The sequence below is a fragment of the Panthera pardus genome, unplaced genomic scaffold, assembly GCF_024362965.1.
Source record: "Panthera pardus isolate Hobbes unplaced genomic scaffold, ASM2436296v1 HiC_scaffold_11, whole genome shotgun sequence".
Classification (NCBI taxonomy): Eukaryota; Metazoa; Chordata; class Mammalia; order Carnivora; family Felidae; genus Panthera; species Panthera pardus.
This window is the reverse complement of record NW_026526666.1, coordinates 84,075,146-84,091,234: the sequence shown is the minus strand read 5'-3', so window position 1 is coordinate 84,091,234 and position 16,089 is coordinate 84,075,146.

Genomic DNA, 16,089 nt, shown 5'->3' with positions numbered 1-16,089 from the left:
CTCATTCATGAGCCTCAAAAATTCACCAAAAAATATGGGGTACCTGGCTGACTCAGTTGGTTGGGCATCTGACTCGATTTTGGCTTGGGTCATGATCCCGGGGCCATGGGATCAAGCCCTGCGTCGGGCTCCACACTGAGCATCGAGCTTGCTTGGGATTCTCTCAATCTCTCTCTCTCTCTCTTTCTCCTCTCTCCCTATGCCCTGCGTGCACACATGCTCTCTCTCTCTCTCTCTCTCTTTCTCAAAAATACATATAAATAATTTTTTTAAAAAAAGGATGGATGGAGGGATAGAGAGATGAGTAGATGGCAGGATGGATTCAGATGGACTGATGGCAGGATGGATAGAGGGATGTATATGTGATGATGCAAATATTGCAAAATGTTTATTGTAGATTCCAGGCGGGGAGGGTATGGGTATTCACTGTACAACTCTTTCAAGCTTTCTGGACGCTCCACGTTTTAACATAATACAATGTTAGAAAACAATGCACACGCAAAAGGGGGCTGGATGTCTAGTCCCAGAGAACCATGCACAAGATGGCAAGATTTGGATGCCCCTCACGCAGTTGTAAACTTCTGGCCCGCTGCTAGACTATGCGCAGGGCTGTGAGCTCGTATCTTTCATAATTCCTGCAGTTATCTTACGAATCTCTCAATTGCACAGCATTGGTGAGTGTGTGTGTATGTGTGTGTGTGTGTGTGTGCTAAAAAAAAAGGTTAATGTGTTAAATAAAAACATGTAAAACATCACAATTGGGAGCAGCCTGCTGAGGCATTTCTTCACTCAAAAATTTTTTTAATGTTTATTTATTTACTTGTTTATTCATTTTTAAGAGAGACAGAGACAGAGCGCAAGCAGGGGAAGGGCAGAGAGAGAGGGAGACACAGAATCCCGAGCAGCCTCCCGGCTCTGAGCGGTCAGCACAGAGCCCGATGTGGGGCTCGAACCCACCAACCCTCAGATCATGACCTGAGCCAAAGTCGGACGCTTAACTGACAGAGCCACCCAAGTGCCCCCGTTTCTTCATTTTTAAACTTATGGGAATTTGCAAGAAAACAGAACTGCTTGGGCCTCTCTCGGCCTGTGAGAGTCCCTGCTGCATGAGGGTGTGTGGGTTTGTGCCCATGTGCACGAGAAGGGATGTGAGCACAACAGGGTGGCTGAGGCTGATGCCCATGTGAGAACCCGCCCGGGAGCTCAGCCTCCTGTAAGCCCCCATGAGGTCAGCACCACACCTGGGGTGAAGGGATGTCTTGGGGCTGAGGAAGGGCAGCCACTAGCCCCAGGGCAGCCTTGGGCACCAAGAACACTGTCATTTGAGGCTTGGACACGCTCAGGCCAAGCAGCGTCCTCGGGCCAGCAGTGGGAGTGTGGGCGGGGTGTCCCCCGGAAGAGATGGGGCACAGGTAGGGAGGTGTCCTGGGGCTTTGCGGCTCCTCCCCTCCCTCCCCCCATGCGTCTGTCCTGTCTAGCCATTCTTCTTCCCCAGCCCAGGGCCTGTAAGCCCAACTGTCAGCACACTCCCCCATTGTACAGATGGAGAAACTGAGGCCTGGAGAGAATAGAGCCACCGAGGCTACCCAGCAAATCAGCAGCAGAGTCAGAATGGAGATCCACCATGGGCTCTATTCTCCGTATCCACTGCCTGCCATGTCTGTGTCCCCCTTCTTCAGTCACTGCAGGAGAGGCCTCCAGGCCCAGCAGACACGGCAGGTGAGGCCCCAGAGTGCCCTCCTGCCTGTGCAGGCCACACACGGGATCCAGGAGGCCATGTGGGCACTAGAAACGTGTGCGGCTGGGAGGCAGGACCTGATGATTTCCTATGGACCCTGTCAGCGTGACCCTGGACAGCTCCCTGCCCTTCTCAGGGCCTCAGTTTCTCCATCCATAAGATGTCAACTACAGCACTGGCAGAACCCCCAGCCCCCTACAGGAGTCGCTGCCCTCCTGGTCAAGGAGGGAAGAAGTGGGTCTCCACCCACCCCCCAGGGGCCCCTCACCTGCTTTCCCCCAAGAAGCCTGCCAGAGAAAGTCCCACCCAATTGCAGAACCAGTGGATAAAAGATCAGGCTTCAGCACAGAAGCAGGGGCCAAATCCGGCTGGGCCACTTAACTCACTGCGTGGTCCCTCTGCACCGAGGGCAAGGCCCTCCTGGCCTCAGTTTGCTCCTCTGTAAAATGGGGATAACGATACCACCCTCCTAGGGCTATGTAAGATTAAAGGATTCATTTCCGGTGCTTGTACACGACGAACACATTAAAATTCGAGCGACAGTGGCTGTTACTACCAGTGACTGCAACGGAGAACCACGCACGAGTTCACTGTCCTCACCATGAGTTGCATGTGTTGTTCCGGACCCCAAAAACGGTGCATGTGGCAGCTGTTACCCCAAATTCCTCAGCCCATCTGTCTCTGCGGCTGTTCCAGAACAGCTGGGCAAGCAGAGGTTACTTCGGGGCCAGGCCCGGGCCAAGACCCTGGGGAGGGGAAGCACAGGGCTCCCTGTAATCAGCCCAAGCGTTGGAGCAGGGTCCGTTTCATCTGGACAACCAAGCCCCCAGCAGGCCATCATTAGCTCCCCCACCCCACCCCTGCCCTGCCCCAGGCCCTGACCTGTTGCCAAAGTCCCAGGGAGAAGGCAGCAGGTATTTAGCCGGAGCCTTTCATTCCCAGGGCCCTCCTCAGGGCCACTGGGGTCAGGGAAGGGTGCCTAGTGACACAAGTGGGAGGGAAAGTCTGCCTGAAGGCAGCCCCCCCCTCCCCCCCCCCCCCCACCGCTTCAGGCAGCAATCTGCCCTGCAGGAAGACAGAGACTTGCCCTTGAGAATCCTACATCGTGGGAGCTGCGGGGAGCTCAAAACCCACCTGATGTATATATATAAATATGTATATATATATACACACACACAATGGAATATTATTCAAGCTTTGCAAGGAAGGAAATGGGGACCCATGCTGTAACACGCATGTACCTAGAGCACATTATGCTAAGTGAAATCAGCCAGTCACAACAGGACAAACACCGTGTGACTTGTACGACTACCCAGAGTAGTCACATTAATAGAGACAGAACATGGAGTGGTGGGTGCCAGGGGCTGGGGGGAGAAGGGAAGGGGGAGTTATAAAAAACAAACAGAAACCCCCTGACGGGGCCCCTACCTCAGTGGGTTATGCGTCTGACCTCAGCTCAGGTCCGGATCTCACAGTTCTTGAGTTCGAGCCCCGCATCCAGCTCCCCGCTGCCAGCGCAGAGCCTCCTTCGGATCTTCTGTCTCCCTCTCTCTGCCCTTCTCCTGCTCACTCACTCTCTCTCAAAAGTAAATACACATAAAAGAAAACAAAAAAACAACAAAAAAAGACCACATGTAGTGTCTCTTCTCATTTAACCGCTGGGGAAATTGAGGCCAAGACAGGGGGGAAAGGACTTACACAGTGGGTGTTGGGAGGTGCCTCCTGGCTTTCTTCTCCTTCCCAAGGAAGCCCCATCCCACACCCTGGTTAGCCCAGCTGTTACACAGCCTCCTAACTGGACTCCAAGCTTCCATCTGGTTCCTGGGTTCACCTCATTTTATTCATCTTTCTAAAAAATAACTTTCCTTCTTTCCTCTGGGTTTAGTTCCTCCCAATTATAAAGTCAGGCCTGTTCCCTGAGAGCAGGGACCTCATCTGTCCGGTTCACCCCATTTGCATCTGGCGGGGCATTGCACAGGCGGAATACGTGAATTTTAGGAAATTGGGAAAGTACAGGAACACTTGAAAAAGTGAAAAGAAACGGTTGATGGATTCCCACCCTCTCTCTGCTTTAATGTGTCTTATTCTAGGGGCGCCTGGCTGGCTCAGTCAGTGGAGAGTGCAACTCTTGACCTACACCCATGTTGGGCGTAGAAGTAATTTAAAAATAAAATCTTAAAAATATATATAAAGAGGGGCGCCTGGGTGGCGCAGTCGGTTAAGCTTCTGACTTCAGCCAGGTCACGATCTCGCGGTCCGTGAGTTCGAGCCCCGCGTCGGGCTCTGGGCTGATGGCTCGGAGCCTGGAGCTTGTTTCTGATTCTGTGTCTCCCTCTCTCTCTGCCCCTCCCCCATTCATGCTCTGTCTCTCTCTGTCCCAAAAATAAATAAAAAACGTTGAAAAAAAAAATTTAAAAAAAAAAAAGAAAAAAAAAGAAAAAAATATATATAAAGAAATAAAAATATATATTATTAAATATTAATTTAATAATTAATATTTAACTGAGAGTGGCTCATCAGTGCTCATTGGCCACTCAGAAGTCACCTTCTTAGCAAGGCCCCTGGGACCACTCAGGCTAAATTAGCTCTCCAACCACCTCACTTGATTTCTATCATGACAGTATCATATCTGAAAATATCTCACTCCGTCGCCTGTTCACTAGCATTATCATCTGTCTGCTTGTTACACTGTCCCTGGGGCCGTACGAGCTAAGGGACCATAGGCACTAAAGCACACTGGTCCCCAGCACGCGGCTCCCCTCGACAGACATTTAGAGAGCGGGTGCCAGGCACAGTCCAGTGAACCCGTGAATAGAACAGACAGAAATCCCTACCCTTATAGAGCTTACACTCCAGTGGGGGGAAGGAATGAATGAAGGAACGAACATGAAAACTAATGATCGAATTCAACTACCTCCTGTTGTTGGACATTTAGGTGAGGGCTCCTTAAAACTTTCCCCTGCAGTACCTTTAATGGGCTGTCAGCAGGCAATTCCTTTAAATTCTCATATCTTATCATTAAAATGAATGCAAAGCTTGCATTCTATGGGGGGCAACCAGCTCCTCCTGTCTTGCCTGGGGCTGTTCTGGCCTTAAGCACGGAAAGCCTGTGTCCCCGGAAAAAACCTCCAGCGTTGGGCAGATTGGGACAGCTGGTCACCCTACTTCTATACCGTACTGTAGCCACGATTTTGCAGAAAACAACTTTATTGGGGGCCGCCTGGGTGGCTCAGTAGGTTGAGCATCCAACTGCAGCTCAGGTCATGTTCTCATGGTTCATGAGTTCGAGCCCCACATTGGGCTCTCTGCTGTCAGCACAGAGCCCACTTCAAATCCTCTGTCTCCCTCTCTCTCTGCTCCTCCCTCCTTCTCTCTCTCTCAAAAATAAATAAACATTAAAAAACAACAACTTTATTGAAACACATACCACGCACCATAATCGCCACCTATTTTAAAACTGTACGACTCAGTGGGTTTTCGTACATTCACAGAAGTGGGCAATCGCAACCACCATCGAATTCCAGAATGTTTCGGTGCCCCAGAAGGAACCTTCAAGCCCACGAGCAGTCGTTCCCCATTCCCTCCTGCTCCTCCCCCAGCCCCTGGCAATCGCCAAGCTACTTTCTGTCTCTGCGGATGTGCTTATTCTGGACATTCCGCATAATGGAACCGTGTGAGTGCGTGGCCTTCTGGAACTGACTTCTTTCACTTAACATCCTGTTTTCAAGGCTCATCCCTGCTGCGGCCTGTGACAGCAATTTTCCTCTCTTTTATTACCAAATAACGTTCCATTATACGGATAGAGCACACTTTATCCGCTCGCAGGCTGGTAGATCTGTAGGTTGCTTCCACTTTTGGGGAAGTTATTGTATGCACACGGACTTCTGTTTCTCTTGAGTATAGACCTACGAGTTGAGTTGCTGGGTCACACAGGAACTCTGTTTAGCAATTTGAGAACAGCCAAACTGTTTTCTGAAGTTGCTGCACCCTTTTACGTTACTGCCTTCTCCTTAGGCGGGGCCAGCAGGGGGTGAGCTCTCTAATTTCTCCACACCCTTGTCCAAACTTGTCATTGTGTGTATTTTTAATTGTGGCCCCCTTTGTGGTGTGAAGGGCCATCGTTGCTCCAATGTAAAAATTTCGATGTAGATTACTTATCATCAGATACAATTGATCTCCTTTGAATGTGCCTGATGTCAATCATGTGGCTCAGAGGACTCCAACACACTTCCCAGTACCTGGGAGGACAAGGGTACCACCAGCCTGATGTGTGTCAATGAAAGGTACTTCCTGTGCGCCTGGGTGGCTCAGCCGGTTGGTTAAGCCTCTGACTTTGGCTCAGGTCATGATCTCACGGCTGGGGGGGGTTCGAGCTGACCGCTCAGAGCCTGGAGCCTGCTTCGGATTCTGTATCTCCCTCTCTCTCTCTGCCCCTTCCCCACTCACAGTCTGTCTCTCCAACTCTTAAAAAGTAAATAAACATTTTTTTTTTTTTAAAGGTACTTCCAGGGGCACCTGGGTGGCTCAGTCGGTTAAGCGTCCGACTTCGGCTCAGGTCACGATCTCGCAGTCCGTGAGTTCGAGCCCCGAGTCGGGCTCTGTGCTGACAGCTCAGAGCCTGGAGCCTGTTTTGGATTCTGTGCCTCCCTCTCTCTGCCCCTCCCCCATTCATGCTCTGTCTCTCTCTGTCTCAAAAATAAATAAACGTTAAAAAAAATTTTAAATAAATAAATAAAAAATAAATAAAGGTACTTCCAAAGTTTTGATATTGTAAACAATACTTTTTTTTTTTGAGAAAGAGCAGCAACAGGGAAGGAGCAGAGGGAGGGACAGAGAGAGAGAGAGAGAGAGGGAGAGAGAGAGAGAGAGAGAGAGAATCCCAAGCAGGCTTCATGATCAGAGCAGAGCCCAATGCAAGCCTCAATCCCATGACCCTGGAATCATGACCTGAGCTGAAATCAAGCTCGAATGCTCAAGTGACTGAGCTACCCAGGGGCTGGAACACTTTTTGATGATAACACAAAATTAGTGGGGTTTTTTTTTTTAGCTTATTTATTTATTTTTGAGAGACAGAGAGAGAGTGAGCGGGAAAGGGGCAAAGAGGGAGAGAGAGAGAATCCCAAGCAGGCTCTGCACTCTCAGTGCAGAGCCAGATGCTGGGCTTGAACTCACAAACCGTGAGATCATGACTTGAGCCGAAGTCAGACGCTTAACCGACTGAGCCACCCAGCGCCCCAGGAGAGAGAGAATCTTAAGCAGGCTCCACACTGGCATGGAGCCTGATGTAGTCTCACAACCTTGAGATCACGACCTGAGCCAAAATCAAGAGTTGGACACTCAGCTGACTGAGCCACGCAGGTGTCCCTGAAGTTCTTAACAAATTTTTAACAAGAGATCTTGCATTTTTATTTTTCACTGGAACCTGCCAGCTATATAGCTGGTCCCACTTGTTTGCCTTCTGCCTCTTGCACAGGGTAATTCACTCTTTTTTTTTTTTAATATTTATTTAAGTAATCTCTACACCCACATAGGGCTTGAACTCACGACCTTGAGATCAAGAGTTGCATGGTCTTCTAACTGAGCCAGGCAGATACCCCAAGATAATATACTCTTTGACCTCAGGGTCGGCTCTACTCTCTGTGCCCCCAGTGCTTGGCAAAGCCAGATGAATGAAGGCCCAAAATGTATGAATGAAATGAATGAATGGATGAAAGGGGAAGGAAGGAAGGAAGGAAGGAAGGAAGGAAGGAAGGAAGGAAGGAAAGGAAGGAGCAGGGTAGAGAGGGAGGGAGCAGAAGGGGACAGGGAGGGAAGAGAGAGGAAGGAAGGGCGGGAGAAGGGGGAAGGGAGGGAGGGAGAAATTGAGGGAGGAGGGGAGAGGGGGAGGGAAAGAGGAATGGAGGGAAGAGGAGGGTGGAAGGAAGGGAGGAAGGGGGAAGGAGGGGTTAAGGGGGAGGACTGAAGGGGGGAAGGGAGGGGGGAGGATTTGAAGGGGGACAGGGAGGGAGGAATTGAAGGAGGAGAAGGGAGGAGGGAGGGAGGAAGGGAGGGAGGGGGTTGGGGAGAAAGAGAGAGAGGGAGAGAGTGGAAAGAAAGGAATTAGTCTGTTGCACCTTGAAGAATAAAGTCAGGGGCATTTGCACTGCAAACAAAGTCGAAATGGTATTCCAAGCATGCTAAGGGAACAGGGTGGACGAAGGCACCCATGGGTGAAAATTCTCCAAGGGCAGCACCAGGAGGACCTGTGGTTTCAATGCCCTCAGCTGAATCCCCAGGATTTAGGGGAAGTGGGAGGATGGAGGCAATGCCTGCCCTCTGGAAGGAGCTGTCTCCCTGTCTGTGGGCAGACAGAAAGTCCTGGAATCCAGAAGAGGATGTGCCAATTAGTGCCCTCACGGGGGCCTCTCTTGTCATTGGGGGGTAGGAGAAGTCAGTCCAGGAAGTTGAGGGGACCCAATGGGACAGCTTGGCTCAGGGCCAGGCCTTCAAGGCTGGATGATTTTCATGACTCCAATCAAAATGCCTTTGCCACCACTGGGCCAGACCTCAGGGCCTCTGACTCAGGGGTCAGCACCTCCTGCCCGGCACCCCATGAGCAAAGAGTCTTCTCTGGGCCTCAAGCTCCACCTTGGCCCCCTTCCTCTGGAAACTGGTGGTCACCAGAGTCCCAGAACCAGTAAGAAGTTCGAAAAGGCCCTGGCAGTGTGTGCCCAGCTGCTGGGCAGAGAGATAATGACCTCTGGGGGGTTGTGGGCATAGAGCTTGGCCCTGCCTGGCAAGGGAAAAGGACCAGAAGGCTACAAACCCTGGAGGAGTTTATAACGCCAATCTGGGTCCCTCTACTCCTCCCCACCTCCTACCTCCCTCTCTCCTTCACTTCCACCCTGCTAGCCCCCGTAGCTTTCTTTCCAATGAGCTTGATAAATCCCGCTCATTCTTGTCTCAGGGCCTTTGCACTTGCTATTGCCTGCCTGCAACGCTTGTCCCCCAGCTCTAGCATGGCTGCTATCATTAGGCAGGTCTCAGCTCAAACACCACCTCCTCACCAAAGGAAACTGTAAGCGTCCTCCCCCGGCTGGACGCATAACCAGCCCCTCTCCGCCTCGTGACCTTGTTTGACTTTCAGCTTGCTGGCCCAGAATCCTACCCCTATCATCTCCTAGCTTGGGCGACTTGCCAGACCTCTCTGTGCCTCCATTTCCTCCCCTATGAAGTGGGGATCCTTGCGACACTTACATCCTCGTGCTGTTGGAAGGAGTAAATGAGAGGACACAGGGTCCGGCACATAGTAGGGACTCCATAAAGAATGGCCATTATGACCATCACTGACTGCCCCCTCCAGCTCCCCTTGAGAGAAGGGACTGTGTCTGTTTGCCCAAGGCTGCAACCCCAGGGCCGGGAACAGTGCTTGGTACATCAAAGGCACTCCGGAAATAGGTACTGATGTAACTGATCTGTGTCTTTCTCTCCTGGTATTTTGCCCTTTTCCTACGCTATCCTCCCAGTACAGGCAGGCGAGAGGCCTCCCCAGGCTGGAAGGCGAGGAAGGATGGAGGAAGTGGTGAGGACGGAGACATCAGTGGCCCTGCAGAGGGCAGCCGGAGTCCCAAGGGAGGACCTGCCAGAAGGATCCCAAGCCTCGGTGTGACCCCCAACTCAGCAGAGTTGTGCCCTCCGGTATAACCCGGAAGCGGAGAGAGAAGTCGGCCACAGAAGGGCCATTCAGAGCAAAAGGGACAACAATGTCACAGACGTGAGCTGTATGGACAGATGACGGGGAAACACATGGGCCCACCCAAGCCTTAGCTCTACAGGAATTCATCTCCCACCCTAATTTAGACAAAACCCATTGAGGAAAAAGAAAGTTCTATTTGTTGCACCCTCGGGCGGTGGCCTGGCAACTGGACCTGGTGCCCAACTAGAACGTTACATTGTGTTGCCCACTGGCTGACCTCTCCGAGCCTCAGCTCTGTCATCGGTAAGGTGGAGGGAGTTTCACCCCTCTCCCAGGATGCCAGCACAGGTTTTAGTCGTGATAAAAAGCTCCCGAGGACTTTCTGTGCCTCTCACTGAATCCTTTCAACAACTCTAAGGACGACTATGATCTCCGCTTTACAGTTAAGGGAACGGAGGCACAAAGAGCTGAGTCACCTGCTCTGAGGTTGAGTAGTGGGTCTGACGGCAGCCCCCCTGCTCTAACCCCAGGCCCACCCTCTCCTCCATGCAGACAGAGCAGATATGCAGAGAGCGCCCCTCTCCCCGAAACCACAGATCTGGGCTGATAAAAGGGAGGGGAGGGGACGGGGTGCCACTGGACACAGCAGGGACCAGGCAGAGGTGTGGCTCAGCACAGCCTGGCCCAGGACCACCTTCCCAGGGCTGCAGATCCTTAATGAAAGGAAAAGCCCCGCCCCCAGCCCCCTTCAGCCATCCATACGGCTGGTGTCAGGAGGCCTGGGTCAAGTGCCAGTTCTGTCTCTGGCTCTCAGGGTGACCTTGGCAAGGACCTCGCAGGACCTCTCTTTTGGCGTCCGGCCCCCAGTACAGATGAACCAGGGCTCAGTGAGCAGCTCACTCTCCCAGCTGGGCTCTGTAGTGCCCCCTGGTGGACAAATGAGCTCATGCTTCTAGCAGCTCTGAGACTGGGACCCCTGGAACCGCTCCTCTTCGCCCTGAATGCATGAAGGAGACACCCTCAAGTCTCATTTCTAGGCCCCAGGAGGAGGGGGAAGGTCCGGAGGAGATCTGGGTGGGCCAGGAGAATTCTCTGGTTTTGTCCTTCACTTGCTGTGTGGCTTTGTGCTCACCTGCCTCTCTCTAGGCCTGTTTCCCTGACTGTTAAGAAGGGAATCCTTTTTTTAAAATTTTTTTTTAATGTTTATTTATTTTTGAGAGAGAGACAGAGTGTGAGTGGGGGAGGGGCAGAGAGAGGGGGAGACACAGAATCCAAAACAGGCTCCAGGCTCCGAGCTGTCAGCACAGAGCCCAACACAGAGCGGGGCTTAAACCCACAAACCTTGAGATCAGGACCTGAGCCGAAGTCGGACGCTTAACCGACTGAGCCACCCAGGCGCCCCATCTAAGAAGGGAATCCTAGGGGCACCTGGGTGGCACAGTCTGTTAGGCGTCTGACTCTCGGTTTGGGCTCAGGTCATGCTCTCACGGTTTCTGGAGTCTGAGCCCTGCATCACGCTCCGCGCTGACAAGGCAGAGCCTGCTTGGGATTCTCTGTCTCCCTCTCTCTCTCTCTCTCTGCCCCTCCCCTTCTTGTGCTTGTCTCTGTCTCTCTCAAAATGAATAAACAAACTTAAAAAAAAAAAAAAAAAAAGACAGGAATCCTGATCTGGGAGGTGTAAGGTTTGAATGAGCTGTGCGAGCTTGGGCAACTCCCTGCCCTTCTCCGGACCTTATTAGTTGATCAGACCAAATGGCCTCAGGTCCCCTCTGGCTCTGACATTCAGAGGTCCAAGGGGAAACTATGTATTTAGGGAGATTTAAGAGGAGGTGCAAGGGTCCCCAAGGGGGAACTTCCTTGAGGGAAGAACTGAGTCCAAATCGTCTCCCAGGGCTCAAAGGAGTCCACCTGGCATTGACTACATATTCAGGTTTTTTAATTTGACATATTTAATGAGAAAATATTCAGCGCCAGACCCTGCACGAATCGTCACTGTCCACACAGTAACATACAACACACACAGTCTTTGCCCTTGAGGAAAACTTGACAGCCTAGTCGAGGGCAGTGATTAGTGGGCAAACATTCACATTCTTGTCTCAAGTAACAAGAGGAATAGGGACAAGTCATAGCCACAGCACTGTTGGAAGATGAGGCTTCAGAAGAGAAGGGGCGTGTGAGTGGGGTTTTGAAGAATGGACAGGAGCCTATCAGACGCTGCGTTCTTTTCAATTGAAACAGCTTTTTCCTGTCACACTGGCTTGTGCAAAGATACCGATCTTAGTGAGAGTTCCGCCTTTCCCTGGGGAAGAGAGTTGTGATGCGGGTGGAAAAACCTAACCAACAAGATCTGGCTGCTCCCCTGGGGGTCTGGGGTGAGAACAGGCAACTACTGACCAGGATGAGTGGGGTGAGTTTCAGGCACAGGGTGGGAGGCAGAGGTAGGCTGAGGCCACGGGTCAGACGCCTCACCTGTTGATGTGGAGGAAAGAAAAAGGCCATGACAAACCAGCTGTGTGGATGTGTCCCGCCCTTAAGTTTGCCCTTGAATCTCTTCGCTTCAAGTTTCTTCCTCTGCTCCAAGGCACAAACCAGCTCAGACTTTCCCAGGGCAAATGGGCCTCACCAAGTCTCTCCCGCCATGGGAGTCTCTTGTTGCCAGTGTGCCGCGGGATGCCTTTGGGTGGAGACGTGTCCGCAGTGCTCTGGAGCTGTCTTAGCAATTCACGAGTTAGCGGAGTTTCAGGAGTTTTGCAAACCAGTTGTTGGGCAGTCATCATTAAAAATGAAATAACCTAACTTTACAATCAACTAATCTTTACAATCAAATGCAGTTTATTAAAATAAAGACAAGACTCAAAACTCTTCACTTCCTCGTGATTTTACATTTTGCCATCATCGAGTCTCTTGAGGTCATCCGCGTCGATGGTATCTGTCTAATGGAAACTTGACATAACGATCGATGTGCTTCGGCACATCTCTTCCCAACTCTGTGTTTGGTGACATCACATTGGTAACTTGAAACTGGCCAAGGCGGGATTATTTACTACCCGGGAATTGGTAAACACTGCACATCAGGGCTTGATTTGCTGTTTTGACTTTCTAAAGAAAGTGATGGACAAAATGGTAATGGCACAGACTACACCGAAGCGATGAAATATAGTATAACAGTAGTTCATGTATCAGACCTAATGACAATAATTTATTGAGAAAAGAGTTAGTAGACCGGAATGGAACCCCGCTGCAAATTTTGATTGAGTTGCAACCATAGGCTGACCAGAGATACAAAAGTTTGGCAACAATTAACAACAGCATTCTGTGAAATTAATGGACTATACAGAATTTACAGTCAAGGGTGCATGCCCTGTGTTATTTGTAAACTGTGTGCAACACATCCTTTATTTCCGTGAAATTCATAATAGACATACATACGTGTATAATGAATGTCTTTGGATTTCTGAAGAACCAGTCGTCAAACATTTGCCAGCACACCACTGGACAAATCTAAATCCAGGTTTAATAAAGTCCTTTTCAGAGCACGTTTCTTCTGGGGAAGCCCTTTTCACCACAGGGAAGTGATTTCAGGACAAAGAGACAGATGACCTCACGCTTCCATTGTGGACATTCCCCTGACCTCGGTGGCTCTGTGCCTTTGAGCTCCGTCATTTTCAACAATGACAATAAAAGCAACACATTCAGGGGCTTTGTGGTACTTTATTTACATTTGCCAACTGAAGTGCTTTAATAAGGCCGATTTGACCGCAAGTAACAGCAATTTCGCGGGCTCGTTGAAACAAGGCAGGAATTACCGGAAGTATGAATTCGGGCAGAGCGCGAGAACTCTCCTCTGCAAACCTTCATCACTCCCTCACCCTTCCCCGGCCTGCGCACAGCTTCCTGCTTCTTTTCTCTTGTGCAAACAGCAATGAGGGGAAAGGCAGTTACTTTACAGTCAACAGGTTGACCCTTTCTTAGGTCAGGCACCAGCCTGAACGAGTTGTGCCAGTCCGTTTCCCCCGAAGGATCTGATTGGCCCGCTTGGATCAGGTAGGCTTTTCTGGACCAATCAGCCGCGGCCATGGGCGTGGAGGGGCGGAGTCACACGCACGCCGCCCTGGCCTCGAGGTCAGCGCCACCGACTCGGACGGGAGGGGCTCCTCCGGTGAGACGGAGGGTGGGGCAAGGGCTGGGCCAACGCTCGGAAGGTCGTGTATCAAAGGAGGTCACACGTGAAGTGCAGCCGGGTGGACGCCCAGGACTCCCCGGCAGGGCCGATTTCCTTTCATTCCCAGGGACAAAGTCTTCTGGGTAACAGGCCACCTCGTGCACTGTCTGGTATCACATTCAGTTGCCGCTGAATATGCCTTATTTACACACTTGATAGTTTTGTCTGTAAAGAGGTGAAAAACACATATGGCTCGCGCTCAGATAGCTTCTAAATATTGAGGTCGTAGTAGAAGACAGTCATCTGTTTCTGCGGTCTGGTGACCATCCTGGGGCTCCCAGGGTTGCCCGTGGGTCCCCATCAAGGTGATGCTGCGTCATAATCATGTTGTTTCCTTACTTCACAATACTCCCTGAGCACCTCCCCGCCCCCCTGCCCAGGGTGGGCCACAGAGCCACAGGGTCCACAGGGCGTGGCACACTCCAGGTACTGAAGAGCAGGCTCTTCCGGGGGCGGATGGCCTGCCTGGGTTCGAATCCCGACTTCCCTACTAGCTGTGAGAGTCAGGCAAGTGACAACTATTCTGTGCCTCAGTTTCCTCACCTGTAAAATCGAGATAAATAACTGTGCCTACCACATATGGTTGTAAGGACTGAATGAGTTTGCTTTTTTTAATTTTTAATATTTATTTATTTTTGAGAGAGAGAGAGAGAGAGAGCGCGCGCAGGGGAGGGACAGAGAGAGAGGGAGACACAGAATCCGAAGCAGGCTCCAGGCTCCGAGCTATCAGCAACAAAGCCTGATGCAGGGCTCGAACCCACGAACTGAGAGATCATGACCCAAGCTGAAGTTGGATGCTCAACCGACTGTACCACCCAGGTACCCCAATGTTCAAGTCTTAAGTATTATTAGTAGTAGTATTAGCATTCCACTCTCAGCTGCACCCCTGCAGACTGGTGTGCAGAGTGGCTGGAGGGGCTAGCATTTGCCGTCTCCTCTGTCATCCACTCCAAGCCAGCAGGCAGGCTGGTGTGTGTAGGGGGAGGAGCCGTGTGGGGCAGAGGGCAGGAGAGAGATGGCAGTCCTGATAAGGGGTGAGTGTAAGGGCCCTGGGGGTGGCTGCATCTGGCCCCCCCGGGGAGAGGCCCGGGCTCAGCGGAGGCTCCAGCAGCACAAGGGCCCTTACAGCGGCGTGTTTGGGGCGTATGGCCTCAGTGCGGTGAGTGTAGGGGTGCGAATGTCTGCAGGTGAGCGTGTCTCCGGCAGGTGTCTATGGGACTGTGGGTCCCAAGGAATGGACTGAAAGCTCTGGGGATGGGACCACCCTCAGGGGTGTGCAGTCTAACAGCGCCTTCTGCTCTGAAGGGCTCTGCTCTTGGTCTAATGCTTGGCTGTCACCATCTCGACATTCTTAACACATTTTTTTTTTTAACCAGGGGCCCCTATTTTCACTTTGCAGTGGGCCCGCCAGTTATCTAACCAGTCAAGGGTCGGGGGTATGTGTGTATGTGTCTGGGGGTGCGTGCGAGGTCACATGTGGTTTTAGGTGTATGTGCGTCACGTCTGGGCTTGCATGTGTGTCTCTGGGATGGGTCTTCCTCTGGACTAGGGGACCAGGATGCTGGTCTCTGTGGGAATTACCTCCCCCACCCCCACCCAAGACACAGAGAAAAGCCTCTCGCATCAGTTCCGCCCTGCACCCCCCAGCCCAACCTCACACCCACACCGGGACCCCTTTGTCTCTGCAAGATCCCAGCGCCCCACCGCACCCCTAGTCCTGCCCCTGTGGGAAGATGGGAAGAGTAAAAAAAAAAAAAAATCAGTCCTGGGGAAAGGGCTGGGAGAGGAGAGGAGAAAGTGTGGCCCTGACAAGGGACCACGTTCACCAACCCAGCAGCAGAGCCCGAGCTCAAACTGAGTCTTCCCGCCAACCTTGCCCCAGCCTCTGACCCCCTCCACGCCTCTGACGGCTGCGCCTGCCATCACTGCCTCTGAACTACGAGCAGGATTCTATCTCTCTTGGGAAACACGGCACCCATAGCACAGTCTCCACCAGCCCCCATCCCTCCTCCAGCCACAAATGAGAAAGGGTCTGAGGACATTGACATCATCGCGTTCATCCCTCATTGTTCAGATGGGGAAACTGAGACCCAGAGAGGCATAGCGGCTGCTCCAGATCACTTACCCAGGGCGGCACCAGGAGCTTCCTAACTCCAAATCTCGTGGTCTTGTGCTCAGCACTCTCCTCATTTCTCCTGTGCTCAGTACTCTACACTCAGGTAAGCACCCAGAGGCCCTGGCGTCTGAGGACTCTCTCTGCCCGCCCCCCCCAGCCCAGGGACCCAAGGGGTCTTCAGGGGTGGTGATTGCTGCCAGCTCCCAGGGATAGAAGGGCAACCTAGGGTGGGGGTTCTGCCTGCTGTTTGTCACAGCTACCTGGACCCCCATCCCCACCCCACCTCCATCCCAGGCTGCAGAAAGAGCAGGCAGCAGGGGCGGGGGGGGGGGGGGCTA